Source organism: Canis lupus, unplaced genomic scaffold (genome assembly GCF_011100685.1).
Source record: "Canis lupus familiaris isolate Mischka breed German Shepherd unplaced genomic scaffold, alternate assembly UU_Cfam_GSD_1.0 chrUn_S2189H2389, whole genome shotgun sequence".
NCBI classification, from domain to species: Eukaryota; Metazoa; Chordata; class Mammalia; order Carnivora; family Canidae; genus Canis; species Canis lupus.
In genome coordinates this window covers 22,782-44,993 of record NW_023331071.1, presented here as the reverse complement: position 1 = coordinate 44,993, position 22,212 = coordinate 22,782, and the positions used below count along the sequence as shown (strand labels likewise).

Genomic DNA, 22,212 nt, shown 5'->3' with positions numbered 1-22,212 from the left:
AAATCAAATAATCGTTAAACAGAGATATTATAGTTAATACATACATATATATGCAGCATGACTTCATATGTAATTCAAAGTTCTTTTCTTAATCTGATATGTAAAGAATATACACATATCCAACAGAGATTTGAATTTGACAACTGCTGGACATAATTTAGTCAAATTTAAAGTAACAAATTGGGAAAGAACAAAATATGCATAAAAACTTGCAAACGTAAATAAGGGCACCTATTTCCAAAGCAAAATATAACAAAGCATTACACAAGAAAAGTTAATTCCAACGCATTCATTTTTATTGTAGTTCAATGTAATTAATTAGAATATTACTTTAAAAGTGGCCAGTTTTAAGCAAATTCAAAATATTTTTTCACACTGGCAAATCTTGTGTTGCTATGACTAATCATTTAGAGCTATGTATTTTCTTCAAAATAACTTATGCCTCCGTACAGAATTTGGATCACGTACCCATGCCTCTGTCTGAATGGGCCTGATGTTGCTTAGTAGCACCTCTTCATAGTTTCCATAGTCAATGAATTTAACAACTGCTGTCATACCTGAAGAATGGAGAGCTTCAACTTCTGCTCGGTAAAACTGAGGAGACAAAAAGGAGTTTTCAACATGGCAATCGACATTGTCTACAAAGGGCAGTATTTGATAGAAACAAATACTCAAGAGTGTTACAATGTGCATTTTTTTGGAAGCTCAGTTTTTAGATTAATTTTTAGTGAGATATGTATATATTGTGAGATGATTACTGCAGTAAGTTTAGTTAATGTTCATCACCACACATAGTTACAAAACTTTTTTTCTATGCTGAAAACTCTTAAGATCTACTCTCTTAGTAACTTCAAGTATGCAATATTTCAAAGGAAATTTTTAAGGGAATAATATTTTTAAGAAAGAAAACTTACCTTTAGATAATCATAAATTGGCTAAAAAAACGGGAGAAATTCTCACCTCCATATGAGTTCTGACAAACACTGAGCAGTAGTAAGATTTCAGGACAGAACTAAGAAGCTCAGTAGAGAAGAATATTCACATATTAATGGGTGTAAAAAGAACTAGTGTTATGTCTTATAGTTAGCCACTGAAGCCCTTTGAGAACATTAGTTACACAATTCTTACCTACTAATCAGAAAATGTAACTATGGAGCAATCTATGTAACAAATAGAAATATATGACAAAAATAAATCTCAAAGAAGGGGACTGCCACCACGGGCAGCTGGCATGAAGTAGGAATAAACACATTAGTTATATTCAAGACTTGTAGGATTTGAGACATGGCAAGACCAGACACTTTTATTTTGTCAGTTTACCTAGTGTAATTTGGCTCTGGGAACTAATTCACGTTAACAAACACACAAGGAATTGATTTACATAACAATAACAATCTTAAATTTTTTTTCTGTTAAGGTAACTAGGAATAGCTCAACTAACTATTTGGAGTACTTCTCTACTATATGTCAACCCATTCAGGACCCAAATTACAGGTCTGAATGTTGCTTAGTGAAGATGAAATGAAAATGAAAACTATTTATTCTTAAGGAATACTTCCTTCAAATGAGGGTAGCTGGAGGCTCTTACTACAAACAATATCTACTCTAAGAGTATCTCTTCATAAGCTCACCAGAATCAGAAAAAGCTAAATGTAACAAGAATTCTTATTATCTATAACCTTGTAAAATATGTTATCCTGAGTATAGTAGGAGAAAAAAATCTGTTTTTACTGATCAACTAGTATATGTAACATCACAAAGGTTATTAAGTTAATCCATAGTGTTTTCTTCCTAGGTCTGGATGCTGGTAAATTCAGAGACACCATGCTGGAATTTTTCTTTCCTTTTTTAGGGGGGTGGGGGGGTTCTTGTATTAGACTTCTTGATATACATTCACATCTATCTCCTCCTCCTTTATTTCTTAGCCTTACACTTCAGTGATCTGTGAATTACTGTGAGAATTTCTGGACCTATGCTTCAATTATAAGCTCCTCAGATAATTATATCAGTTCTGATAAGTTCAATAAATGAAAGTCATAATATAGCCTCGGAAAATAAATAAGTTGACATCCTTTAAGAAGCTTAGAGTCTAATAAAAAACAGCCTGTGTAAAAAAAAATGACTTTTATAATGTGGAGTATACTGTACTAATGGTGCAGTGATATGGTACTTAATAAGACTCAGGAGTTTGGGAAGAATTTGCTGGAACAGATGACAATGGATACAGTCTTCAAGGATGAAGAAGGTTTAGCTAAGTAAAAAAAACTGAGGAGGGTGTTCCACAGAAAGTTAATGAGACATAAAATATGGAGATGAGAGCAGAAAACTACAGTTTAGATAATTATGGCATGATGTGAGAAGGGTCAACCAATAGGAAATTAGACAGGACAAGAAGGTAAGTGACAGAAGATAGAGGCTCTATATGCATGCTGCAGGCTGTATTTGTTCCACAGTGAAAGATTTTAACTAGGAAGAATGACATGGTATAAGATCAGGATCAGTAATAATAGTCCCAATGACAAATTTAAGAGGAATAAGGTTTAAGGCAAGAAAACCATTTTGGAGGCTGTTATAGTATTCCAGTTGAGAGGGCAGAAAGAACTGAACTAAATATAGCAGTCTAGAGAAAGAAGGAGAATTTTCCCAAATTCTCAAATCTTTCTATGGAAATAAAGGTTGAGAAAAGGCAAGATAGTGTGAAGAATTTTTTAAATGTTAGATTATTCTAATGAGTTGATTATCTTCATAACAGCACTATAATGCAATTAAGATTACAGTGTCTTAACGACAGTTATAACTCATGTTTTTCCTAAATCTTTATCTTGGTTGGTCTCTGGTTAAAAAATAGGAAAGTTGACTATTCTTGACAAACCTTTAAAAGCTATCTTACATTAGGTGTTTTCAGAAGATAACTAGTCCTATCTCTTTCAGGGGGTAAATATTGTTTATTTGTTTAATGGTGCAATGTTTAGAGAGCCCCCAGTCCCTCAATCTAAAATGAAAGTACACATTCAATTAAAGTCAGAAGAGTCACCTTAGAAGATCATCCAATTATTCTAAGAATACTCTAAAAGCTCAAAACATTTTGGGAATTGTTAGGTACTCTCTTTCACAAACTATATGACATTATATTAAATATATTCAGAAAAGGCAACAGATGAATTTGGTATTATTGATCTTTTTGAGATAATTACACCTATAAGTAAAACTTTGTTAATAATTTCATCAAGTGTTTGAAGAAATTAGGATAATAGCATATCCAGAATTATCTGATATATCCCAAGTACCTGACACTTACCAGCTACTCAATTATGGTTTTACTCAGTATTTGTTAAGGAACTCGTCTGTTAAGTCTAACATCTGAATACATATAGGTCTGTTATTATTCTCTGTTGCTTATTTGTTTCTCACTCATTTTCTCTATTTTTAACCATGCTTCCAAATTTTTTTTATAGGATACCAGACATCACAGATGAAATACTGAAGAGGTTTTAGAAAAAAATTTTTTTCCAAAAGGAAGATTATATTTTCTTTTGGCAGGCAGATGAAGTACAAACAGATATCCTTGAGCCTGTTAATGGTTGGTTGTAGGCTTTGTAATGGCTTGTATTAGTTTTGCACTTACTACTAGGGCATGATCCTTGAGGGATTTCAATGGAAAGCATGAGTCATAATACTAAGCCTTTCAAAAGTTAATGCACTTGGAAATCCTTTTACTTCCTCTGTTCATCAAGATCACCAACAATCAGACATTGTTCAATACAAAAAAAAAAAAACATTTTTCCATTCTCAGCTTAATCAAACTTTCACAGAAGCATTTGACACAAGTACCCCTCTCCTTGCTGCTATCATCAAGGAACATCTAACACCCTGCTTATGCTTCATCATTCACTGAACACAGGAGGGCCTGGTTCCTGATCCCTGGCCCTCTCGTATCCTTTTAAAAGATCCAACCACATTCCCTAGCCTGAAATTCAGTTCCTTGAAAACTACAGTTAACTTTGTCTTCATCACTCCTTCTGGCCAAACTCTCATTGAGCATAGCCTTATTTTATCAACTGAAACTACTCTACCTATGAAATACTTATTTCCAATATTTTTTCTTTAACTTGACCCTCACATCCAACCAGGTCTCTCACACTAGAACTACTCTTTTTTAAATTTTTTTTTATTATGATCTTGCTGATATCTCCAGTGCCCTACCACTCTCCTTTTTTCTAATGTAAGTACCCCCTTCAGAATTAACTAATTAACAGATCCCTCCACTGTGGGAGAAGCAGGGCAGTAGGGCTGCAGAGGAAAACTAGACAGACATAACCCTGCCTTTAAGAAACTTAAAATTATGGTAGAGGATGGAGCTATCAAGCCAAGAACCAACACTAAAAATACTGACAAACTGTAGCAAGTTCTGGAAGTGGCCCCAACATCACTTCCTGAAGAAGTCTTCTTTGACTTGCCCCCAAGCCCCCAAGAACGAGAAGAGCTGGTAGAGGGGGAAACATGTGCAAAGTTCCTTCTCTCTGAGGCTCCCTCTTTCCTCTTCCCCTTCTTATTCTCTGTTGGGTCTTCTCCTCTGATCCACTGTATTCCTTCTTGACCTTATCTTCTGTCTTTCCCTTCCCCTTTCCTCATGATTTCTTGCTTTCTTTTGTAGACAGCATATAATGCAGAACTAAAGAATGCTTAAATTACTGTCTTAATTATTATCATTTATTGTTAGCTAAATAATTAGCTTTTCTGTTCTGATTTCTTTTAAGTAGGCCAATTGTGTATATTTTCTTTAATTTAAATGAAATCCATAGAATTTAACTCTGTGCCACTCCACTCATTTTCTTCCTTGTGAATCGGCATAACTTTACTAGAAAGAAAAGCAAACACTGACAGTTGATGATAAATGAAGTAACTGATCAACTTCACTTCATCACTTTTAAATACTGTTCTGATATACAATCTAAAATTAGAACTTATCTAACCAAATTTTGAGACTGATTCTCCCTAAACATCCATAAAACATTAAATATTTTACTTTTCCTCTTTTATAAATTACATATCTATGAACCTGCTCAAAGACCTTAACATGTACGGCCATAGAACCAAAGTCCCAGTCCCAAGGCAATGGCCTTCTATGTCCTGTGCTAGAATGCGACATTCAGTAATATTAGTATATGATAGCTTGACAGCATGCATACCTTGTTGTCTTCCCAATAAAGTGCAAAACATCATCTCCAGGGTTGCCACAATTTTGCATACTCCATAGGAATAGATGATTCTAGTACTTTTTCTGGTTTAATGGGCCCAGATCTTCTTTTGGGCCCACTGTTGTAAAATACTTTATCATCATAAGGTGTAGCTGTGATGGGTCCTTGCCGGCTTAATCGGTCCCACTCGCCTGCCCCTCAGTGGCATGTCTGTCCTCTCCATTTGGAACACCAAGGAAACTATTAGTTCGGACAGGATTCTGGAAATCGGTATTTACATTAAAATGTTTTTCAATTTTACACCACTGAAAGTTTCGTTACTTGTTCGTGGTTTCCTGTCATAAAATGATCAGGATTTGCTGTTTGGTTTTCTCTTTTCCCACGTTTCTGGTTATTATAATCAGTGGATTCTTGAGCAGTGGATTTTCCTTTGCCTCTGCATAGGATGGACCTTTGCCTGATCTGCTTTGCATAGAGTTATCCCTTTTTTTAAAAGCACCGTCGTGCTGAGAACTGAAAGGGGATGAATGCTCTTTAGTTCTGTCGTATCTAGAGTAGGGTCTATCACACTTGATTTCTCTCTTTCAGCCCATGCTTCAGAACCCTGAAGAAGTACGGGTCTTTCGGAAACCTCTGTTTCTAGGTAATCCACTGCCTTCTAAAACTGACTTTGAATTTTGGGGTCTCTTTGAAAACGAGGAGGTTTCTCATTTCTTGCTGTCTGGTATCATTTCGAGGAAGATGTCTTGTTGATTGTTATCTTTACTCCATTTTGCTCAGTATTTTGACAATCTGTGTTGTCCCTGATGAAGCTGCTGTGGCTGTGATTTAGGTTCTGAAAAGTACAAGGGTATTATATACATATTAAAACAAAGACTCTGCATTAATATCTAGTGATTTAAAGATATCTAAAAAATTATTAATACAAATCATCAAATTACTTATTTTAACATTTTCCACTACCTTCCCACCTCATTATCTTAATCCCCCTCTACTTCCTTAGAGTTCTGTTGTTTCTAATGTCCAGTTTTCCTGGTCAGCCGCATTAGTAAAGTAAAGCAATGATATGAACCATGAGAAAATGAGGGATGATCCAAAAGGAATTTGTCTTTGTCCTTGGATGTTTGCATTCTTATAATATAGCTATCTACATGCGCTACTCTGGTCATTCATTCCCAAGACATTAATGAAACAGAATTGCAAACTGCTAAGACGCTGCTATGAAGCTGCTAAGTACAATTCCTGGAATCTTGTTTCAATTTAAATATGTATGCCTTCAATGTCAGTCAAGTTCTAGCCTTTGCAAAAATGTTACTCCTCTAACCTGCCTGGATCTGGAGTTGCTAAGTGGTTTAGATTACAAATAGATACTTTACTACAGAAGAGAATTAATAAGTGCTTTTGACTTATCAAGTAATTAAGAGGAGGTACCACTTGGAAATACAGAAAAAAGTATCAAAAATATGATTAAGCACAATAGTGCAGATAATGTCCAATTAGGAAACCCAAAACAGTGACAAAGGTAAATATGTACTCATAGATAACTTAATGGCTGTATTTCATGTAGGGATTTTTGTTCTATTTCAATCTGTAACTTGTCATTTACACTTTCTTCCTCCATTGTTTTTATGTAGCATGTCTATAACCCTATCACCAAACATATTGACTGGTCTTTGGTGTACATGTCTTGTTTCTCTTGTCATACACAAGGGTCACAATATTTCTCACAGTGGCACTACTGACATTTTGGGTGAGACTGTTTCTTGCACTGCAAGAAAATTAACCTTTCTGTCATCCAGACACTAAATACCAAAGCATCTTCCCTAATCACTGGGACGACCAAAACAGTTTTCGTACATCTGCAAAAGCCACTGGAGGCAAAGGGTACCAGGTAAAATGTCTCAAGCAACAGGATAAAGAGAAGACCTTTAAAAGTTCCTGAATGGCAAAATAAGTCACAGTCTAAAGACCAAGACTCAAAATGGCAAGAAACTTCTCAACAGAACCACTGGAAAGCTAAAGCCAATCTAGAGGCTTTAAGTGTCTTTGAAATTAAAGGAAATTATGTCCTAAGTACAATTCTATACCCAGCCAAATCACCCATTAATTTTGACAAAGAATATATATTTTTTCATATATGTAAGATCTCAAACAGTGGCCAAGACTACTTAGAGATTTTCTTTAAAAATCACCTTTTCCCAAGATTTGCTTTATACACAATATCTTATTTTTAACAATTGTAATCAATATTGTATTTTCTTTAGAGAGAAGAAAAATGGTCACCTTTAGTTTCTCTGGCATTATTATCCAGGAGTGATAATTTAGGGAAGCAGGAAGACTGAACATAAGGAGGACACAAATGAGCCTTTTCAGCAGAAAGCATGTACTAGCATTTGTTCCAGTCATTCTCACAGAATAAAAACAGCAGTTGCCTCTTGCTGACTATCTGTTGTGTACTAGGGCCCCACATACTAGCACTTTATATACATTACCAATAGTCTGCAGGGCAGTCTCAAGATAAAGATGTTATGAGATTTATGGGATAGAAATAGGTTCCCTGTGAGTTAAAGAAGATTTTCAGCTTCCAAAATCAGTTAAATATGAAGACATTTTATTTGCTGTCAATAGGTTTGAATAGATATTTGAGAAGTGAGCATTTTAGATTTGCTACGTTTAGGAATGAAATTTTAAAGGTATTCTAGTTAGAGCCACCAATACCTCTGATGGTCAGGAAGTACAAGTACCTTAGGTCATCATGAGAGTAACTTAAGTATCCTGGACTATGGATAGGGATCTGGATAATCATGTATACAGAATGTCGGTGTGAGAGAATTGATTTTAATTCTTCTAAAAGAAAAAAAAAAGGAAAGATTTCCAGACTTATTTGATGATGTACATTAGATTACAGAGTAAAACAATAACTTACTAATAATGAATATACTTTATCTCTATTATTATGCTGAGATAGTACAGTGAGAGAAATCCATAAAGAAAAACTACTTTTAAAAATAAGTTTAGAAATAAACTAAGTAAGGAGAAAATACAACTGTGATTTTTTAAAAAAAGATTTTATTATTATTCATGAGAGACACACAGAGAGAGAGAGAGCAGAGACCCAGGCAGAGAGAGAAGCAACTCCATGCAGGGAGCCAGATGTGAGACTCGACCCCGGGATCACATCCTGAGCCAAAGGCAGATGCCCAACCACTGAGCCACTCAGTCCCTACCAACTGTGATTTTAAAAGAACATAGTTTCATATACATCCATTTTTTTCCTAAAATAAATAACAGTAAGCCAAGAAAAAGGAGGTCATTAATGTTGCATCATTCCTGAAATGTCCTTAAATCCAATATTCTTTCTTAGGTTATGTAATGAAGTCAGATACAATAGTAAGAATTTTGAAAGTGAGCTAACCTATTAAATAAAATACCAGAAGATGCTCAATTACTAAATTGTGGAAAATGTGATTTTAAACAAAGACAATAGCCACAGCAACTCTTGCAAGATACATCCATGAAGGCAAAAGAAACAAAAGCAAAAATGATTATTGGGACTTCATCAAGATAAAAAGCTTCTGCACAGCAAAAGGATACCGTCAACCAAACTAAAGACAACCTACAGATGGAAGAAGATATTTGCAAATGACATATCAGATAAGGGCTAGTTTCCTAGAATCTATAAAGACATTATAAACTCACAGCAAAGAAACAAACAATCCAATCATGAAATGGGCAAAAGACATGAACAGAAATCTCACAGAGAAGACATAGACATGGGCCAACATGCACATGAGAAAATGCTCCGACATCACTTGCCATCAGGGAAATACAAATCAAAACCACCATGAGATACCACCTCACCCCAGTGAGAATGGGGAAAATTAACAAGGCAGGAAACCACAAATGTTGGAGAGGATGCGGAGAAAAGGGAAACCCTCTTACCACTGTTGGTGAGAATGTGAACTGGTGCAGCCACTCTGGAAAACTGTGTGGAGGTTCCTCAAAGAGTTAAAAATAGACCTGCCCTACGACACCAGCAATTGCACTGCTGGGATTTACCCCAAAGATACAGATGCAATGAAACGCCAGGGACACCTGCACCCTGATGTTTCTAGCAGCAATGGCCACAATTGCCAAACTGTGGAAGGAGCCCTCGGTGTCCATTGAAAGATGAATGGATAAAGAAGATGTGGTCTATGTATACAATGGAATATTCCTCAGCCATTAGAAACGACAATACCCACCTTTTGCCGTTCGACGTGGATGGACCTGGAGGGTATTATGCTGAATGAAACAAGTCAATCGGAAAAGGACAAACATTATATGGTCTCATTCATTTGGGGAATATAAAAATTAGTGAAAGGGAATAAAGGGAAAGGAGAGAAAATGAGTGAAAATATCAGTGAGGGTGACAAAACATGAGAGACACCCAACCTCTGGGAAATGAACAAGGGTAGTGGAAAGGGAGGTGGTGTGGGGGGTTGGGGTGACTGGGTGATGGGCACTGAGGGGGGCACTTTGTGGGATGAGCACTGGGTTGTTATGCTATATGTTAGCAAATCAAACTCCAATAAAAAAATTAAATTAAAAAAATAAAAATAAAATAAAGAAAGAAATAGCACCAAATCAAATGGAAAGCTCCTCAGTTCTCCACTCAGAATCTAGTTGCTCTCTGCCACACTTCTTTCAGAAGGCATGATGATTTCAAATCACCCAAAATACTACTCAACACCACAGGCAGGCTACAATCACTCTAGTAATAAATATCTGAGATATTTTTCTATACAGGCAGTAAATAAATTGTTTTTAATGACCCGAAGAAACATGAAACAAAAATGTATATAGAAATCGGTATACATTAATATTAAATAGGAGAAAAAGGGGCAAGATTAGCAAAAAATCATGGAAAAATTCATCAAAAACTGGATAAACTGTGAAAACCTCTAGAAGAACAAAGTGATTCCCCAAGAAGTCTCCACACCCAGTGTGAGGCTTGAACTCACAACCCTGAGTTTGGGAGTTGCATGCTCCACTAACTGAATCAGCCAGGTACCTCTAAAAGATCAAAGTGATAAAAGCTCATATGAAAACTAATAAAAGATTGCTGTATGAGTTCTGACTTATGAGTTTCAAATGTATGTTTATAAGATAATTGATTATGTTTTATATTCTCATGATTTGAAATGCAAGGGTCATTAAAATGAATTTATTAATTACCACAAATTATTGGGGTTTGTATATAGGAATGTGCTGAATTAATCAGGCATCTTAAAATATTAATACTTCTTCACTGAATATTCATTTTCCAGCTTGTAGATGTACCTGAATTTTATAGTAGAAATCAGGTACATTTTGCTTCCCAAGGCGATTCTTCAATTATTCTGAGATATTACCAGAAGAAGTGACTTAATAGTTATTAAGACTTTACTATGTGCTTAACTCTACTCTGAAGATCTTTTGCCTACATTATTTCATGTAATTCTCACAATCATCTTGAAGGACAATATTATCTTTATTTTACAATAAAGAAATAAAGAAGGCTAGAAGCTACAGAATGTTGATGCCAGAATTTAAACTCAAATCTAACTGAAGCCACTATTTTCCACTATGCCAACTTGCCTACCCAGAGAAACAAAACAATGCAACTAAGAAACATTTAGCTATAATTTTATCGCCTACATCTGTTCATTTCTGGTGAAATGCAGAAATCACAAAGGCTTTTTCCCAATCCCTGATGGGCTGAAAAAATGGATACCAGGGAAATTTGGATACTACCAGAATCCTGACCTAAAATTAAGTCTTTATCTGTTAATGCAGAAAAAAACTAAAACCCTTATTAACAGTTGGACAGGTATTTGGAATCAGAGATAGCAGTTGTGTAGGGTACAACCTCTGGAGAAGGACTGATAGGTTATACACACAGCTCTGCCACTTAATAGGTTTGTAATCTTACACAAGATAAAACTTTTCTGAGCCTCCTCTTTAAGATAGGGATAACAATGGAGTCTACCTCAGAGGATTAACTAGGTTAATACATGCAAAGTACTTAGAACAATATCTGGCTTTAATAAGCATGCAGTAATGTGGGATGTCACAGTTATTATTATTACTAGCATTATAATACGCAAACCAATTTAAACAATACTGGATGATAAATGCTTCCCTATTTACACATCTCCCCTACCACCAACCCCCTAACTTAGTTAGGATCATTCCCCTTGCTTTATTTATTTTTTTGTTGCATTTATTTTTATTGTTGTTGTTGAAAATAGAGAAGAATGTTTTAGTAAAAACTTCACTATCATTTTGATACTGCATGCTCTTTATTTTTTAAAGGAGGATACTTTAAATATTATTATATATTAACCATATATATAATACATAATATTATATTAACCAAATTGAGGGTGAAGTGTAAGTCTTACTCAGCATTGTTTTTTCCAGTGCCTACCTATAAAACAGGCAAACAGAATGGTATTCAGTAAGTATTTGCTAAAAGAAAGATATAGTTACTTAAAAACCAATGGGAATGGACAAGCTTCTAAGTTCAAAATCATTACCTGTAGAACACTGTCACCTGGGCTCTGCTAAGGGAGCAACACTGAAATAGAAAATCCATTTTCTGTCTTACTTTCTCTTAGAAAGGCTTGCATCAAAGCATACTGGGACAGAGTTAGAATGAATTCAAGAGGTTACAAAGAAACATTGCACAACATAGAAACACTGAGCTCAGGCCAAATACATTCATTCTCCCACTTCTGAATACTGCGTCTTTGACAAAGCCACAAAGAGCTCCAGTTTCTTCATCTGGAAAGTGCAGATAATTAGACTTATTACAAGATTCTGGTGAAGAATCAATTAGAAATAGTTGTGAAATTGCTTTCTCTCGTGGTCCATATAGGGTCTTTGGAATTAGACTGACAATCAAACTTAAATCCCAGTTCTACCACGTGGCAGCTGTGTGACCTTTAAATTGGAATAATGCTACCTACCTATTTTCTTCATTCAGTTACTCTATACTATAGTTAAGTGAGCACGGACTATGGACAAGTGTCAACACATCTAGTCCACTATATACAAAGCAGCAGTAAACTCATAATCTCTCTATCCTGTGGTGCTTTAGGTATTAATGGGAAGAAGCAGACTTCTGCTTAAGTAAACAAACTAACACACAGTTTTAAAATTATGATAATGACTAAGAGGGGAAATAGATAGACTTTTATATAAAAACTGGAGGAGGTGGGAGTATCCATTTTAGGAGGAAAAATTCTCTGAGAAGTGTGCTTTGGCTGTGCCCTAAAGAGAACCAATGCAATGAAGGAAGAGTAGTCCAAGAAGAAGGTATAGCACACACGAAAGTCTTGGGCTGGGAAACTTGCTTCATAAAGATAATGGTCCCTGAAAAGAATCCTTGCAGGTAAAAACATAATCACCAATAACTATTAGTTGCAAGGGAGAAAAGTTAACAAATACCAATACCTCCAAAATTGGTGTCCATTACGCTAAATAAGAACAGCAAATCCCAGAATAAAAGGACACAAAAATGAACATTAGTAATCTGATGTGACATGTTTTTTTTTAAGATTTTATTTATTTTTCATGAGAGACACAGAGAGAGAGAGGTAGAGACACAGGCAGGGAGAAACAGGCTCCATGCAGGGAGCCTGATGTGGGACTCGATCCCGAGTCTCCAGGATCACACCCTGGGCTGAAGGCGGCACTAAACCGCTGAGCCACCTGGGCTACCCATAATGTGACATTTTCTTTTTTTAATATTTATTTATTTATTTTTAAAGATTTTTATTTTATTTATTCATGAGATACAGAGAGAGAGAGAGAGGCAGAGACACAGGCAGAGGGAGAAGCATGCTCCCTGCAGGGAGCCCCGATGTGGGACTCGATCCCCGGACTCCAGGATCACCTTCGGGCTGAAGGCGGTGCTAAACCACTGAGCTACCCAGGGATCCCCAAAATTTTTCTTTGTGTTACTCAAAGATAGTTTCTTTCTTTTATTCTCATGATACTCTTTCATAGTTGTGACACCACATTAAGCTTAAGGCTAAGCTCATAAATCAACTTATTTATGATATTCAATGTTCACAGAATTAATCTTTTAGTATCCCAAACTCCCTTTAAAAACAGAGAGAGAAAAGTCCATGAAGAAAACGGGGGCATGAAGCATAAAATCATTGCTGCTATAAATGAACAAATATGCAAACACTGAAAAAGCACACAACACCCATCAGTGATACAGCTACAAAGATGGCCCTTCTCCAGTCATGCTTAACAGGCATGAAAAAGTCCAAGCCAGTCCTTACAAATGCAAAAGAAAAAAAAATTCGTTCGGGAGTACATAAATTCCTCATACAGTTAAAAGACCAACTTAGCTCAGGGTACAGCTATAACATTCCCATTTTACAACCAAGGAAGTTGGAGAAGCTTAACCAAGGTGATACAACTAACTAGGGCCGAGCTGGGATTAACCATCCAGTCAGTTTCCAGACATCACTATTAACTTCCCTGCTGTACCTCCTCAACAAAAGATACCATTGTACTAATAGCATTAAATCATTAATAACCATGAGTCACTTTCAGTATTTCCCTGTGGAACACAGGTTGGGATTACCACAAAATATTTTTGCCAGGATAAAAAATAATTGCCTGTACAAATCAATTCATTAAATGAGAATACATATGTTTAACTTAGCTGATTTTCCTTCTTTTTTCTTCTTTATTAAACAAATTGCAGGAATACGAATACATCACAAATTTCATATGTAAAATATGCCACTGGATTAATTTGATTTTTCTTCTACCTCTAAACACACTAAACGCAAATTTTGTTCTCTTCAGAGGGTATTTGTAGCCACAATTTGGCCTTTTCTCTATCAGTAAGTAACAGACACTCTAAAACAGAGTTTTGCCTCCTGGTAGATGAGCAAAGTCTGTTCTGAGTATTTTCAGTGTATTACGATCACACATGCATCCTTGCCTGCACAGTGCCAGAACATGTCCTAGTTGTCTTGCCTCTAGCCTCTCTTCACTTCTCAGCTTGGATTTCACTTTTTCTGGGAGGTCCTTCTCTATACCCCAGATACTGAGCCAAGCATCCTTGCTCTGTGCACAGCAATATACACAATAACAGCACAACAGAGAAATGCCACAATCTTTCTCCTATGCTAGACTTTAAGACCTCTAAACGGTGTTCTTTTACCAGTATATCCTTTCTAACATAGTACCTGCCACATGGTAAGCCTCAAGTTAATACTGTGGAATGAATAAATAATCATTCACTATTTCCCAGACTGAATATGCATTGCTCTTACAAAGAAAAAACAATTTTAGAAAATAAGGTTTTTTTTCCTGGTAATTACTACTGTCTATTCATACCACCACGGTAGTATAATCTCTTGTAATCTGTATTTCTAACAAGTGCAAGAAGAAAAAATACCCCTCTATGGGTATAATGTTCTTTTTCTCCAGTGAAGAAGCATTAAAGAAGATGAGGTAATGGGGTACAGTGCCATTGCTTTGTGGAGCCTGACATGTTTCCTGCCGTTGCTCCATCCTTACCTGAGTCATCAGAGCTCTTAATCCTAACGCATTAACCCTAAACTATACAGGCCCATTCCTTATTTCTTTCCTTTCAACCAACTCTAATACCTAAACTGTCAGTCACACCTCTGTGTTTCTTTCTTTTCTTTTCTTTCCTTTTTTTTTTTTTTTTTAGAAAATCTCCAAGCATTTGGAAACTTTTTTAAAAGATTTTATTTTTTTATTAGAAAGAGAGAGGGGCAGAGACACAGGCAGAGGGAGAAGCAGGCTCCGTGCAGGGAGCCTGACGTGGGACTCGATCCCGGGTCTCCAGGATCACGCCCTGGGCTGAAGGCGTCGCTAAACCGCTCAGCCACTGGGGCTGCCCACCTGTGTTTCTTATAAAACTCTTCTCAAACTGGATTATTTCATCTTCCTAGCATATCCTGGACATACAATAACACAAGAATTTTTAATCAACGTAGCACTGCAGTGTTACTATCATCCCCATACTACTCACTGCCTTTAATGCCTTCAGTACAACTGCGCATTGGTGGAATTGCATAAATCAGGTAATGTTCCCTTGTTATAGGCTGAGTGTTTATACAAGAGGTGCTAAACTGGCGAGTCAGAAACCATTCAAAATAACAATTAAAAAAACCAATTTATATTATTTTGCTTTAACTCAAATATCAATGTTTACTACAGAAAATACACTGGAAACACCGACTAAAATGTCACTTATCAAACTTGTAAAACTGAAAGGATGATGTGTCAAAACAACTAGAACTCTCATATAGGAAGCTCAGTCAAACATAAGAAACTAAATTTAAACTAAACTGATCTTTTCTTCCAAGCTGATTAATATTTTTCAGGATCATGAGTATAATTTTAGACTCCACATTATCTTTGTAACACATTTCTTGCAAATCACACAGAAAACTATAGCAAAACAAAAGTGAGAACTCTTACAACTTAAAGCCAAAATATGCGAGTGAAATTAAAACTACTATAATTTCGGGGACAAAAACAAAAAAAAATGAAAGTAAAGAGGATTTTTATGAAGAAAAAAGCAAAATAATATCTGTTGATGGCTAGAATACTATTTTTATTTAATTATTATTTATTTATTTATTTTTAAATATTTTATTCATTTATTCATGAGAGACACACAGAGAGAGGCAGAGACATAAGCAGAGGGAGAAGCAGGCTCCCTGCAGGAAGCTCTACATGGGACTCGATCCCAGGACCCCAGAATCATGACCCGAGCCAAAGGCAGACGCTCAACCACCGAGCCACCCAGGTGCCCCCTAGAATACTATTTTAAAAAGCCACAGTACCATGGTACAAGAGGTTACCTACTGACATATAAATGATTCAAGAATAGCTCAAACTACTGCAGAATAATTCTCCAACAAGTAAAACAAAACAAAAATAAATTATTGAAGGTATTGTTACAAAAGCTGGTCTCAACTGACTAGAACATGAATTCATATCGTAGCTAAAGCATAACCCTTTCTAATATTTCTATGTCTATATTTCAGCCATTTTATACCTTTTTTTTTTTTTTACCTCAAAACAATCATGATACAAATTTGGGCTTTTTTGTATAAAATATGTAGTGTATATTCTGTAATGAGAACAAAAACTCTTTGGCTCTGAAAATTTGTCTATCAGTTCATAATTTATATACTTGTTTCCTCAATAAAAAATAATTTCCTCTACAAATTTATTCTGTATGAATGAATTCTGACTTGGGACTATAAAATATAAGACCAAGGATTATGTCTCATGCCTTGGAGGTACATATAAACACAAGTAGTTTTAAATGATTATGCTTTCCATATATCATAAAAATAAAACGTAACCTTTTAAAAATATAGTGCGAGAGGCAGGAAGAGAGATCACCCATCACCCATCATCCTAAGCATATGGCTTAACTTTTTCATGCTATACTAATTATGCTTTTTTTTTTTTTTTTTTTACCAATCTCTTTAAAATACTCATTTTAATGCCAATATAACATTTATCTGCTGGAATCCTTCAGCTTGTATTCTTTTTTTTTTTTTTTTTTAAGATTTTATTTATTTATTCATGAGAGAGAGAGAGGCAGAGACACAGGCAGAGGGAGAAGCAGGCTCCATGCAAGGAGCCGAACGCAGGTGCCTAAACCCCTGAGCCACCTGGGCTGCCCTTCACCTTGTGTTCTAACCGCACCACTTCACTGGCACTATTTTCATCAATGTTTTTCAATCAGTGGTGTGCTGGACCCAACTTGAACACTGCTCTAGAGCTGACATCAAATTTTTAGAAAAATCTGGAAGCTGGTTGTTAAACTACTGATGGTGTGACACTGGACACAGTGGAGATATTTCTACCACAAAAATCATCCCAGAGCCTGCTGTTAAACATTCACCTGTACCCTGTTGATGCTATGTAAACTCAGTGGACACTCTCACTTTCCCTCTTACTCCTCCTGCTTCTTTGGCAGCTGCTTTGTCAGTTTCCTTTACTGGCTCCTCTACCTCTACTTGATCTCTAAATTCAACTGCCTGCTTGATGTCTCTCCTTGATTTTTAAAAATTAACATGTCTTAAAATTAAACTCTTGATTGCTCTTTCTGCCCCCCAAATCAATAGGCACTTAGAAACGTAGTTGGGAATCAGACAGTGGGCCATGTTACAGTTCCTTAGTTCTTATGGGTAACATGTATATCACTTCAAATCTATTATTTATCTGTCAAATGGAAGTAATATATATTTTGCATTTGCAGATGATTAAACAAATGGCATGCAAAGCACCCAGAACAGTTCCTACCATATAATAGATGTTCAATAATGGCACCTATTATTTATTTTTATGGTCAATAAATGCTTACATGAATGGACCATTAATTGAGGAGGAGGAAACAGAAGAATGGCAAAAATGAAAAAGAGGCTCCTGTGTTCTAGGATCCTGAGAAAAGCTATATCTATCTTCTATAGATCTAAGTCCCCCCCCCCCCAAATTAATTATATATCACACTTTGTAGCCTGGTTAACAAATCTTAAAAATATATATGCCAAATAATTTGATTTCCATACAATTGCCTGAAAAAATAACCATTGATATGTAAATAATTCAACTGAAATATTTTTGGAAGTTTATTGTTATAGCAAAGTTTAGAAACTTTTACATAACTAACAACATTAATGGAGCTACAATCAATTACTATGCAGCCATTAAAAATTATGCTGACGGGGGTGGAGTGGCGGGGTGGGCGGGGGATCCCTAGGTTAGCACCGCCTACAGCCCAGGATGTGATCCTGGAGACCCAGGATCAAGTCCCACATTGGGCTCCTTGCATGTAGCCTGCTTCTCCCTCTGCCTGTGTCTCTGCCTCTCTCTCTCTCTCTCTGTGTTTCTCATGAATAAATAAATAAAATCTTAAAAAAATTACGCTGACAGGAATATATAATCACACAGAAATATGGTTGTATTTTATTATTAGGACAGAAAAAGCAGCTTTATGTAAGTATGATCTCACACAGAAACAAAAACAGAATATGGTGATGAGATCATGGGCCATTTTCCTTTTCTTTTGTTACCTATATTTTGAACTTAATTTTTCCTAGATTTATCAATTAACATCTATACAACAGGAAACAATACACTTTCTGTGGTACCTGATCAAGACATTTATTAACATCATTTCTGGTTTTCTATTCTTAAAATGCCCTTCTAAGATATGCTTTAAAAAGTGCATTTCAAATTTATGGTAAGTTGATTTTAACCAACTTTCTATATATTTCCTTTTAAAATTTTTCCTAAAGTTATCCCTAAATCCACATATGATATGCTATATAAATTATTAAGTTCAAATCACCACTAAATTTACATTCATAAAAGGACATTACATATGCAGCACTCTGGCATATTTTTATTTCAGTATTCTATAGATTGCATGAAATATTCAACCCTTTGTTTTAGAATAAGCTTTGTATTAGACAATTTTGTCCAACTGTAAACTAATGTCAGTGTTCTTAGCACATTTAAGTTAGGCTAGGCTAAGTTATGAAATTTGGTAGGTGAGGTGTATTAAATACATTTTGACTTACAATGGGTTTACCAGGATGTAAACCTATCTTAAGTCAAGGAAGATCTATACTTGGGTGATCTTTTCTTGAGGAAATTCTTCACAAGAACATCTGGGCTAAAACATACATTTTCTCTTTTCATTACTTAGGTTCCCGCCTTTCCAATTAAGCCATTATCATTATATCTCATTTCCTTCCTACAGGCCCTTCTTCTTCAGTTTTCAAAATTTGATTCTTTCTGTTATTATGGAAGATTGGTTATACAGAGATGGGGTAGGAATGCTTTGATGAAATTAATTAAATCAGTTAAGATGTCCTGTGCTTTCCTAAGGGATAGAAGACCTTTTTTTTTGGTCTGACTTTCCAGATATGGGGACCATTTCCTTGTTTCTGACAAATATTTTTTATTACCTTTTATCTCATATTATGAATGGAGATTTGACACCAATAGCTACAGTGCTCATTTCTCCAAGTCTCTCTGGGTCTGTCCCAGCCACTCCACAAACAGCAGTGCCAAAATCCCTAGGAGAACTCATTTGAGCTTGGTTAACCAATAATTTACATGATGAAAGGTATTTATCTTTGCCCCCCCCCCAAAATTTACTTGCAAAGCTGAGTCTTTTTACCTGCATATCTTTATACATCATTATATGTTGGCTTTACGTTACACCTGGAGCTGCCTGGGTCAGTCATTGCTACCACATGGAAACACTCTGTCAACATAACAAAATAGCAGGATGCAGAGACAAATTTTCTAGTTATTGAGCCAAAAAAAAAAAAAAACCCCTTTTTGCTTATTTCCACTTCTGTGGCTTGCATCTTAAAGCAAACTAATTTAGAAGTTGGTTCCAGATAATAGGGTGATAAAAGTGATAGAATCTCAAAAACTTGTTTACAAAGAAAGAGTGCAGGGCAGTGAACGTCTCATCCCCTAACAGGAAGTTTGGAACTCCTTACTGTGCATTTAAACTGTAGCCTATTGTCTTGAAACGGACCACCTAAGGACGCTGATACTTTAAGAGAATACGGTATGAAAAGAAGGTGTTGATTTATTGTTGTTGTGTTGTTGTCTTCTTCTTCTTCTTCCTTATTTTCTTCTTCTCTCTTATTCTTCTTCTTCTTTCTTCTTTCTTCTTCTTCTTCTTCTTCTTCTCCTTCTCCTTCTCCTTCCTCCTCCTCCTCCTTTCTTCTTCTTTTTCTTCTTCTTTCTTCTTCGTTTTTTAAGATTTCATTTATTTATTTATTTATTTATTTGAGAAAGAGAGAGATGGTAAGAGCATGAGTGGGAGGGAGGATCCCCACTGAGCAGGGAGCCCTCTGCAGGGCTTGATCCTAGGACCCTGAGATCATGACCTGAGCCAAAGGCAGATGCTGAACCGAGTCACTGCCTTCAATATAACCCTACAAGAAAAAAACAAGTTGGCAAGTTTGAAAGTAGAAGGGACACAGATACAACTAGGTAAGAGGTGCTCTTCTCAATTATCACCAACAAGCCAAAAAGGCAAAATCAGATAATCACACATCTTGAGGAATTACAGAACTCTATGACCATGAAACAAAAGAGTTTCGGAAAGCAGAAGATAAGATTAGATCCTGGAAAGAGGAAGCTTGATCACCTATGACCATGTCCAACATTTATAAATGTTGGATGATTCTTAGCTCCTATATTTACTTAATTTAATATCCTTTTCATAAAAATGTCTCTATTTGATTTCATATTTTTCTAAGTGTTTACATATAACTAGGTTATATTCTTTTTTTTTTTTACTAGGTTATATTCTTTATTCTGCTTTCTAAAATTCTGAGGCAAACTATGAAGAAACAAATAAAACTGGTAACATATAATTTACAGAATAAACTACACAAAAAAGGGACTGTTAGATAAATATAAATATAAGAGTTACTCTGTCCAATATTCTCATGCTCTTTGTTCCTTACTCAGAACAAATTAAGGTTATCCTGTTCTTATTTAGATATAGAAAGTTAAAACAGTAAAGTTACTGTCTCAAGGCATTCCTAACCCCATCTCTGTCCAACCTAGCTATCTTCCATAATAACAGAAAGAATCAAATCTACTCTTTCTGTCTCAAGTTGAAATTTAAAATACTATTGTTTTAATGATAGTTATGAATCACTGAGGTGATATATTGATAAAGTATATGATGGAACAAAAATGTATTTTTGAAAGTTGGCTTGATAATCTAACCACCAATTATAATAGCTAGTCTGTAAAACCAAATTCAAAAGAAAAATCTATATACAAAAGCGTTTTGAAACACACCCCTATCAGAAGCTGATCAATTAAGTCTTCCCAAGTTGACATCAAGTCATTACATATCACATAGAAACACTTTAATTAGTGATTACTGTCAGAGCATAATATAATCCAACCTCATTTTTTTCAGAATACTGATAAAAATGTCAACTAGAATTATGTTTGATTCCAATTTAAAGATACAACAAAAAAGGTAATGTTAAGAGAAAATCTTTAAGAAAAGACATGTGATGATCAATGACCTCTGAAAGAAGTTTTAAAAAATTAGAATAAAGAAATGATAGGACACTTTTAGAGAAAATTATATGATATAATGTGAAAGTAAATGTGTTACTAACCTGCCTTAAATATGTCAAAAGTATATTCTTAAAGGACACATTTTTTCTTCCCCAAGAAGCCTGACACATTACACAGAATCTGTTATGATAATAACAAGTCTATCCAGGCCTACATTTACTCACCTAAAAGATGATTTCTAAGGTGCTAAAATTAAAGAAAATTCCGAGACAGCTCATATAAAACAAAACATAGAAGCAAGAAAGATCTGGTTATTCAACTAACCTAGAAACAAAAATTTAAAAACTCCAAATATATGTATCATGATGATTTCTTTATAATCAATCTGGGACTGTAACAGACCCACATAATGACACCAATGTTATGAACATTAAAATGATTAAGATCCTAACTTTTTCCATTAGCTGTCCATGAAGCATTTAACTATTAAATATTATGGAGACTCCATCCTGAAAAGTCTCCTTAATTTTCCTCAGAAAAATGGCCAACAGTTTCTCCCATCAATGAAGACTTACTTTTAGAACTCAAGATTTATAGAACAATGACTAAATTCTGAGAGAAGACCAATTTTATGAAAGTAAAAAGTTATTTTAGGCTTTATTTCCAATTTAGGAAGAAACATAAAATCATAAAATGAGCAAAAAACAATTCGGTCTGCCTCATCCATTCACTTTCCTGTGAACCCCAGCTCCCCTAAGAAAACTGCAGCAGCACTGAGTGGGTTAACAAGAGAAAGAATAACAGTGAGGGCCACCACAGGTGAGCATTCACACCTATCCTGTCACCTTCACTGAAATAGGACTGATTACATGAAGGCAGAGCCAGGACAATA

The 22,212-nt window shown here is 35.4% G+C and overlaps 1 pseudogene; it reads right to left on the bottom strand.

The window, feature by feature from the left end:
• Positions 1 to 274: 274 nt before the first annotated feature.
• The window catches only part of LOC119878989, a 38,159-nt pseudogene continuing 16,221 nt past the window's right edge, over positions 275 to 22,212 (bottom strand).